Source organism: Rhyacophila brunnea, unplaced genomic scaffold (assembly GCF_057557595.1).
Source record: "Rhyacophila brunnea isolate RB1 unplaced genomic scaffold, BYU_Rbru_1.0 scaffold_89, whole genome shotgun sequence".
NCBI classification, from domain to species: Eukaryota; Metazoa; Arthropoda; class Insecta; order Trichoptera; family Rhyacophilidae; genus Rhyacophila; species Rhyacophila brunnea.
Window position 1 is genome coordinate 951664 of NW_028233360.1, and position 10172 is coordinate 961835.

Sequence of the window (10172 nt, forward strand, 5' to 3'; positions counted from 1 at the left end):
GCATTTGATTTAGAATAGAATCATAAAGATGCTTTTTAAACCACCATTTTATTTTTTTCGCCTATATTTTCTCTCAAAATACCGAAATTTGTTTCCCATTAAAATCCATTTCGTATGTTTCCTTTTTTCGATAACGTATAAAACTGTCTTCTATATAATATGAATTGATTGTTGCATGCAAAAACTTACATTATATCGTGTATTATTTACTCCTTTACTTTTTATTCTTATTTTTCCCTTTCTTTCTATTTATAACTTCATTACATCCGATTTTCTGTCTAAGATTATTTTTAATCTCTCGCATAATCTTTTGCAGTTTTTTTTACTTTTTCTTCTGAGAACTTGCTTCTTGTGCATAAAATAGATCACAAGCCTTTTTATTTCTACATTTTTTTGGATTTTTTTTCTTTCACTGCAATATAATTTTTTTTTGGATTCAGATTTTCTTTCTTGATAAGCGTTTCGTAAGTCAAATGGATTTTCTATAAAATCTTGGCAATTTCAGCCATATTTTCAGGGTAATGGCGCTCGTGATTGTCTTCAAAAAATTATTTAGATCTTCTAAGACTTTTTTCTTTACTTTGTGAAATAATGCTTAGTTTTTTTTAAACTCTCGCATCTTTCGATTGCCAACTCCAACACAAATTTTTTAATAAATTGATGCATAGTTTTATATGAAAAATTGTCACATTTAAAATTTTGTTCTAGATAAAATATCATCACTTCGCATTTTTCTTTTTGTTGAAGTTTCGTAATTAAATTCTCGATCGGTCTTCTACCATCATATTTGTCCACTGGAAATTATTTTGCAGCTTATTACTTGTGTCAAGACAAGGGAGTTACAAACTTGAGTTATATTAAGTCATTATTTATTGCCAACTAAGGCGCGGCATACGCTTAAAGCGTAGAAGGATTTTCATAGCACTATTGAACAAATAATGCGTTTGAAGAATATCATTTTATAAAGATTGTTCACATAATAAATATCTTAGAAGCACTAGATTTCTTTTTTAAGGCGATTCTTCTGTTTTTATCCCTCATTCCTTACAGGATCAATTTGAATGTTTTTGCTACTATAGTTCTTTTATACTGGTTTTTCTGTCATCCCTATTTGCTGGAACCAAGATAAATATATTTTAAATATATATTGATCAATAATTTCATAACTGTGCAACATCTAATTTATTTCTTGTGCTATAAAATATGAGAATTTGGTGTATTTTGGTTTTATTTCATAAAATTGGCAAAGAACTTTGGAATCATATTGTAATTTAACTTTAAAAATTATTATAATGGTTTATTCAAGCATCATATTAAAAAATATGTTTTTTTATTTCTAAATAGTAATTGTTCGAAAAAAATATAACTTAAAAATTAGCACAAGCTATAATCATACTTCAAAATGTTTTGGTTTGTATTTACTAAAATAACTGTATCAAACAGACAAAACATATATTCTTAATAAATAGCACTTTTATGATTCATAGGAAACGTAATACCAATCGAATAGAATTTTAAACAATTATTATGCAGCAAAATAGATATTTTAATTAGGTATATACGTTTCTATATTTTAATACATCATACATCAAAAAATTGTTAAAATAGAAGTGATCAAATGATGAATATATTTTGATGTCATTTTATTCATCAAATACAGAAACTTAAAAATAAATCACCAATCTCTAGATTTTAATTTATCAATGGCTTGAATATCGATTATTTAAAAATATAAAAATATGAATTAAAATTTTATCATGATTGCTTTTTCTTTGATAGTTGCATTCCACACCTTTAAATCATTTATAAAGAATAAAAACGAAGCATGTAAAACTCTGAATATTATTGAAAAGGTCCAAGTAAATGAAAAATTACATAACTTTGAAACTATTGATACAAAAAAAATGCTTGAATTAGAAAAAAATACAGAGAATATAAAAAGAGTTACTGTAAGAGCAGCGAGCGAAATTGAAAATTACGATATCTGTGCAATATTACAAACTGAAAATTCCAATAATAATGTTGTAAATATTTATAGGAAAATTTTTATATGCGCACCCTTGTTAGATCGATTTGAATTCACAAACCCACTTTCAAACAAAATGGAATCCCTTGAAAACAATAAAAAGAATATAATTGCTTCTTTTTTTTGCAAAAGCACATTTTTACTGTCCATTTTTCATCATGAAAATTCCATCAAGAATAGAAAAAAGAAAGACAACGAAACTGTAGAATTTAATATCTCTAATGATAGTTTTTCAAAATGCGAGATAAATATCGGAATGGGGAGAATTTTAGAGTTAGAACCTATAAAGTTTTCAAATGATACTTTTAGAAAAAGAAAGAAAAATAAACGATGGGTCAATGAAAATGACAATTCAAAAACTAAAAAAACCAGTGGTAGTGCAGATTTAGAAATTATTGGGCATAGTTCATTTAGTATTATAAAGTATATTGATAAAAATACACCAAAATTTTCTGTTTGCAATACTGACACCCCAAAAAAACTGAAAATGTTGCGTATCCTATATATAAACCGGATGAAAATTTTTTCTTTCTTAGAATTACTTTTTAGTAAAGAATCAAGTAAAAATGAATGTTCAAGAGCTATATTAAACATTGAACTTAATTATCTAATATTAGAAGACATATTAAAGGCCAATATTATAAATATTTCAAGTAGGGAAAGAAGTTTAGATTGCGTATTCATCTTTTTTACACATAGAAGTAATGATTTCATATTTTATAACCCTTTAATTCCGGCAAATAATCCATGCTTTTTTGCAAAAGAAAATTTTTATACTATAAGAAGCATTTTAAATGTAGAATTTAACTCGATAGATTCGGTAAATCCTTTACTAAATGCACAAGGATCAAATTTTATGCAAGTAGAAAGTAGCAGAATAGAAACCAAATGTAAAAACGAGCCCAAAAAGTGCCTTTTTGACTTTGATAACGTGCTTGACTTAACTTTTTCTTGCCAAAAACTAGAAAATGTAAAATTCTATAAACAACACATCACATCTATGAAATTATTGGAAATTCAAAAATATTTATTTTTTATTGCAAAGAATGATTCTGAATGGAACAAAATGCAAAGCCTTTTTGAATCCGGCTTTTTTAGATCTTCAGCTATTAAAACCGGAAGGGTAATTAATTTGCAGCTTCAAGAAAAATTGTTTATAGACTGTACACATATCCAAGATATTCTTGATAATGAACTTACAACCATGATTAAAGGCATTAGAGGTTATATAAATCTTGATTTAGAAATAAAAACGGATTTTAATCCTTTAGAAAACCAAGACTCAAATAGTAAAGAACTTAAAATCTATCAGAATCATAATGAATCTTCTGCTTCGAATATAAATCCATTTTATAGGCAACAAAAGGATAAAACTAAATCAGAATCTACTTGTCTTTTTATTTCACACAAAGAACAACTAGAACTGGATGTTTTTTTATATGCAGAAATGTTGTGTAGTAGGACGTTCTTTTCGGAAGAAAAGATTAATACAATGATTGAAAACCGTTTTACAATGCGAAAAAGTGATCTGGATAGATGTGAAAAGCGTTTAAGATTTGATAGACCAAAAAAACAACTGTATAACCGCAATAAAAACAAAATTTGTCAGGTTAAGAACCTTATGAGTATCAGTCAACAATCAGAACAATTATTAAATAAGACAAAGGGCATAAAATTGATAGAAACAAAAACAGCACCATATTTTAGCAAAAAAGTAAATTCTTATCACCACAATAGTCCTGATATATCCATTTATATACCAAATCTAGTTGATAAAAAGGTTTGTGAATCAAGGAAAATACAAAAGAGCAAAATACCAGTACGCGATTCGTATTGCACTAAAAAGAACAATAATAAAAACGAAAATAATATGAATAATGTATTAGAAAGTAATATCGGCGTTGTATTAAAAAAAAGACGCGTTATTAACAACAAAACAAAAACAGAGGAGCGTCCACAAGAAAAAAAAGTATGTCAGGCATGTGTTTTGAAATATCACATACCGATAGAAGAAAAAGAGTATATGAGAAGATTCAAAAATGAAATTTCAAAAAAGAAAAAAAACTTAAAATAAATCACCATTTCCAATATTAGACATTCAAAAAGACGTCAATAAGTCTGCATATCAAGCTGGGATCTAAATAAAAATTATTTTTTTTAATATAATCTAATGCGTATTTCAAATAGAGCTAACATCTAGATGGTGACATTTTAAGATAGAAAGTACGTTTTTATGCAATACAAAAGTTGTAACGATGCACAATAATTGCAAATAACTCTATCTGTTCCTTTACTGTCTGTTTTTGTAGCCAAACCAATGCGATTTTCTTATTTTCATGATATGATCGGAACGTATTATGTGAATCATTACAAAAAATAAAAATCTTAAGATCTTTAAGACTAATAATTGTTTTTTTATTAGCTTTTGCGTAAGATTTGATTATTTTAAAATCAATCTGACAGCAATTTTTAATTAAACATATGAGTATATGGCGGTTTTCATCCATACTAGTTTTTAACTGTATAATGAGAAAAACAATATACTCTATGCGATAAATAGCTTATATATTACATTATATATTACATATTGCACGGTTAAAAAGTAAAATTTACACGACAAGATCGTAATATAAGCTCTCTTTCTTTGCGAAAAGGTATATCAATACATTTATAATTTTTAATCTTGAATTTCACGTGTTTAATATTTGATTTTTATGAATCGACTGAAAATAAATATTGAATGATTATCTTTCAGTTAGATGTTGTTTTTGATGCCATGTGAAAAATCCGAGACTCTCGTTAAATTTTTAGTTATTTTAAATAAATACATCTACAAAAAGCTTTTATATTTCATATAAAATAAATATATATTAATTTCTGAAGAATGTGATATTTCCATGAGAAGAACTTCATCCATCATTTCTCCAGAAGCTCAACAGTTAAGTTATAGAATGTTCATAGAAACCTCATATGATTTATATTTTACTGTAAAAATGGCACGAAGGGATTTTTCCTAAGCATAAAATATATAAATACGTGGCAGTATTGTTAATCAGGCTTTCTACTTATATACTAGAGTGCGAATGAATATAATTTTAGCATAGTTTTCTGCCTTTGAGCTAACTATTTTACTCTGTTAAATCTTTTAAAAGTAATTTAGAAGAAAATATATAATTTTAAGGTTTACCTGTAAAGTTATTACGATTTTAAAAATATAACATTTTTAAAATTGTCAGTTCTTTGTTCCGGTCATTAAATATATCATTTATGTTTAAAAATCACTAACTAAATTTAATAAAAATCATTTGGTTTTTATGGTAAAATTTTTATGATTTTTTAAATCTTGCGATTTTATATATATGATGTCATCGTAAATAAATACTAAAATATAAATGCTTCTAAAATAAAATTGATGGAATTTTTTTTTACTCCTTAATGTAGAAATTATATAAAATTTATTGGAAATCTTTTTATCGCTGAGTATTAAAATTCTACAAGTAAATTTAAATCTCATGCTCTGTAAAAATAAAAAAATCAATTTGATTCTTTTTTGTAATGAAATCATTATAAAAATGTTGTAAAAATAAAAAAATTGTTATTTGTTATTCTAACATATTTACGGTGGTTTTCTTATCATTTTCTATTTATCTGCTTCAGGCTAGGGACGTGAAAAAAGATTTTATTGTATTATTTATTATAAAGTGGTATAGACCTTTTAAAAACCCCGTTTTTAAATATCTTCTTGAATCTGTACTGTATTTATAATTCTTATTGTCAAAATATATTGCAACCATAACTAACTGATAGCTCGTTTTAAAATGTAAATACAACCATTTATTTTTTTTGATCATTTTCGGTTTATGTGATATTACATCGGGTCAAATCTTTCAATCATCTATTCAACTCATAAAAAGCTTTTGCTGAGTAACAATAAATAAAGATTAATTTGTTGTCTTTTTATTTAAAAATTATTGTTGTTTAGATGGATTTACCAAGCTCTTTAAAACATTATTTATGTTGATAAATTATTTTTGCAATTAAAAAAAATTGATATCTGCTATCTAAGGTAAAATAGATAGTAATAATTTATTGAAAATTTTGAATATTTCCTAAGAATGGTTAATTACACGAACAAAGGTATTTTTTACTCATATTAGAAGTTATAGAATATATTTGATTGTGTTTCTTTATATTTCAAATCATATATAAGGCTTAAATTTTGTCACAGTCTTTTATAAATATAAAAAATACACTAAAACTATATAAAAATTCTTATAAACGAATTAAGTCAAAATTATTCCTTTAATGTGTTGTTTTTTACTATTATAGGAAAGTTAGCTAATTAAAAAAACCGAATTACAGACCCTAGATCTTTTAAAAGTCTATCAACATAATTTTATATTGAGAAATGCGGCATTTATAGTTGATAATAGTTCATGCACCAAAAAAAATTATTTAGATCTAACCTTTACATTAATTCGTGCTTTACATGATGGGAGCACAATAGATCAAATTTTTACGGCATAAAATTTATTATGCATGTTTATTTATATATAATAGCAAAAAGTAAGAAATAAAACAAAAAATATTTTTGCATACACGCCATTTTTCTTACCTTTTTTATTTTGTTCAATACTGGTTTTATAAAAGGATATAGGCCGATGCGTCATTATTTTATATATTCAATGATAAATTCTTGAAAATGTATAATAACATAAAATAAAGATTTGTTTAGAGCCTTTTTATTTGGTTTATTTTTGGTATTCTGATCTTCGAAGTATTACTTCATGAAAATACATTTTTGCGATAAATATTTAATAAAACGGCGTTGTGATAACGATAAAAATATTATGAATTTTAACATAGTATCTGTTTGGAATACTTGATTAGTTTTAAATACATGTATTGAAGAGCTTCATCATACATTAAATTTTTGCAACAAGAAATATTAGTCGTTATAACCATATTTTTTTTTTATCTCTCGCCAAAGTTTTAGTAAAAATACAAAAAAATGACACTGATCGTTTTTAAAAACAATTTTACCGATCAAAAAATACAAATAATTGTATAAAACCGATAATTTTTATATCTATTTCAGTAATGATCGTGGTTTAATGTAAACACTTGACCCAGAATCAGTAATTATAATGATTTTTATATTTAATCCTTCTCGTGTAAAGGCAGTGATGCATTATAAGACTGGTTATTTATGCTGCCTAGCTGCAAGGGATACAGCAAATACTGTTAAATCAACCAACAGTAATAATACCTCTCGTCTTTAAATACCTCTTAGTAGAGGGCTATAACACCAATTTTATTTTTAAAGTGAATGCAAGTAATCAAACCCTTGTTGTTTTATGAACATATTTCCCCGTAGTGGTGACCCGATTAACGGTTCAATATTATAAGACACATTTTTTCTTAAAAAATTCTCCTTTTTTTAATTTATGCCTTAAATAATTTATAAAAGGTAAATATCACTTATAAGATTTTTTCAAAGAATAAAATTTGCTATAAACTTTTTTAGATACCCGAAAATGAATATTTTTCCGCCTTAGTACATATATTAAAATAATTCTTGATTCTTTAACGCATCTTTACTACATGACGAAGTTTTTTTTTTGGGGGGGGGTTTATTCATATCTGAGTTTTTAGTGACTGAAGCAATGAATGCTAACTTCGCAGACATATGAATGGTGATATTAAAAACGAATAATAGCAGATTATGTATTATATTCATTTGTAAATTAACCTTTTAAATATAGTAGGGCAATTTCAAAAAAAAAATTGTTTTTTTTGTCTAAAAACCTATTTTACGTTATTAATTTTTTTATACGTTTACATAAAGCATAATAATTTCTGCCTGATGCATATTTACTTTTTTCTGGCTTTTTATCGCCAGCAATTGTGTAATTGTATTTGTATAATAATAAATGCAGTTTCTCTTCTACATAAATCATAATGGGCTAATTGCGTTTTTTTTATATTATTTGGGATAACTTAAATTGTATTTTTCTCAATCTAAAGTTGTTCAACAATATTTTTTTTGATTTGATTTTACTGAAGTGAAAACGCCATTTTTCGATTTTGCACGTGATTTTAGACTTTCATATTAAAAGGCGATTTTTATTATCTTAGATGGCCAATATTTTATATTTAGATAAGGGAAGCTTTTTCCAGTCAGCAAATTTTTTTTGTAACAATAGCTTCATCAATTGCATTTTAAATTTAATATTTTTAAATATCCTAATATTTTATTAGTTACTTTGCTCTTTGTTTAATATCAGCAACCAAATTCGGTCATATAATGATAAAGTATAAAATTTACGCAAATAATGTAAATTTTCGTGAATTATAAGCATTTATTGTGATTTCCATTATAAAACCACAGATCAACTTTTTCTAATTCATTTATTTCCCACATAAAATTCTAAAAATATTATGGTCAATATTCATTAAAGGTGTGAAAATTTTTTCATTTTATGCAATTTATAACAATTTCGGAAATTTAATTTTATAAATTCAAACTTAAAGATGGTATTTTGTTGGTTTTCTGGATCAAGATTTCCGATACAGCGGATATATCTCTACATGTATTCTTACTGAGTTGAAAAATGTGCCCAAGAATGTATATAATTTTTCTATTTTGAAAATAGTTCTATCCGTTATATTACTTTTATAGGCACAGCCAAAATCCTATAAGATGTTTTGTATTTGGTTTTTAAACACTATTCTTCTTTCATGTGTTTTCTTTAACGTATTTTCTTTCTTATATACCTTATAATTTTTTATTGCTTTGAAATTTGATTTTATGTATAGAATTGATCAAAATCTACTTCTGTATCAATAATCCTATATTAAAACGGAAGAATCCTCTCTATTAATCTATGAATTCATTTTTTATATCAAAAGCTTGAAGGTATCAGATTCATACTGCAAAATGCTTCATGGTAATTTCTAATATTTTTGAGATTTCCATTTTACAGCACACTTTATTTCTTACAGAAAAAAAAATTTTATTGCACTTTATTCAAAGATTCTGATCTACGGCAGAAATAAAATCAATTCAAGCCATCATATAAAATCACTGCAGCTATATATTCTATATAATAAGTGAAAGTTAAGGATCATAAAAAAAAGTAATTAAATCATTTTTTCTTACATTCTCGAATTATGTTTGCATGCATATTATCTTTCAAATAGAAATTCCTTTTATCGACACTTTAAACTATATAAGAATTAGAAAAATAAATAATCAACATAATGATACTAATATTTTCACAGATTGATTGTTTATATTTATAACAAATTGTAGCGTAACATATTTTATTACAACACAAAAATTTGATATTATAGGCAATTTATGGTATTACTTTTTGCCCATACTTTTATTTTTAATATTAAACTACAGTATTATATTTTATAAAACTTGAATATGAAACTCTTTAGGGGAAGCTCATTGATCTATAATTAAATTAGGCTCAAATTTTATCTCAAAAATGAACCATTGTCGACTGTGTTTATATTCATACCTTTCAATAATTTTATCGGTACTATAAACAATTTTATATGATCTATTAAATAGAATTTTAGATTTCAATCACAAAGTAATTTTATTTTTGTGCCAAGAACGCAAAATATAGCTTAAATACAACCTTTGCCTTGATTTTCATTCTTATTATATTTTGTATCATAAATTACAATTTTGCATGCACTATTTATACGTTTACACAATTTTTTATTTCGTGATTGTAAATCATTTTTAATTGTAATAATATGGTAAAACTTAATCTATTTTTTTTTCATAAGAAAATTTTTCCAAAACTTGAACGTCGAAACATTCTATATTCTTCTCAAAAAAAATAATATTTTAGGTTAAAAAAAAAATCATATTATAATATTTACTAATTCGGAATTTACATTTTAATTTCGTTGTCTTTTAGGAATTTTTTGCGATAATCTTCTAGTATCAATTCTAAAGAAAGTAAATTTCTATTTGATTTTTTTGCAACCTAAATCAATATTTCAATCGTTTCTTTTTTTACTTTCAAGAAAGTTCTTATAATCTTTAATAGAAAATTTTTTTATCAATAAATTGTTTTTGAAACCATTAACATTACTTTAAAGGTTTTTTTTCTATTTCTTT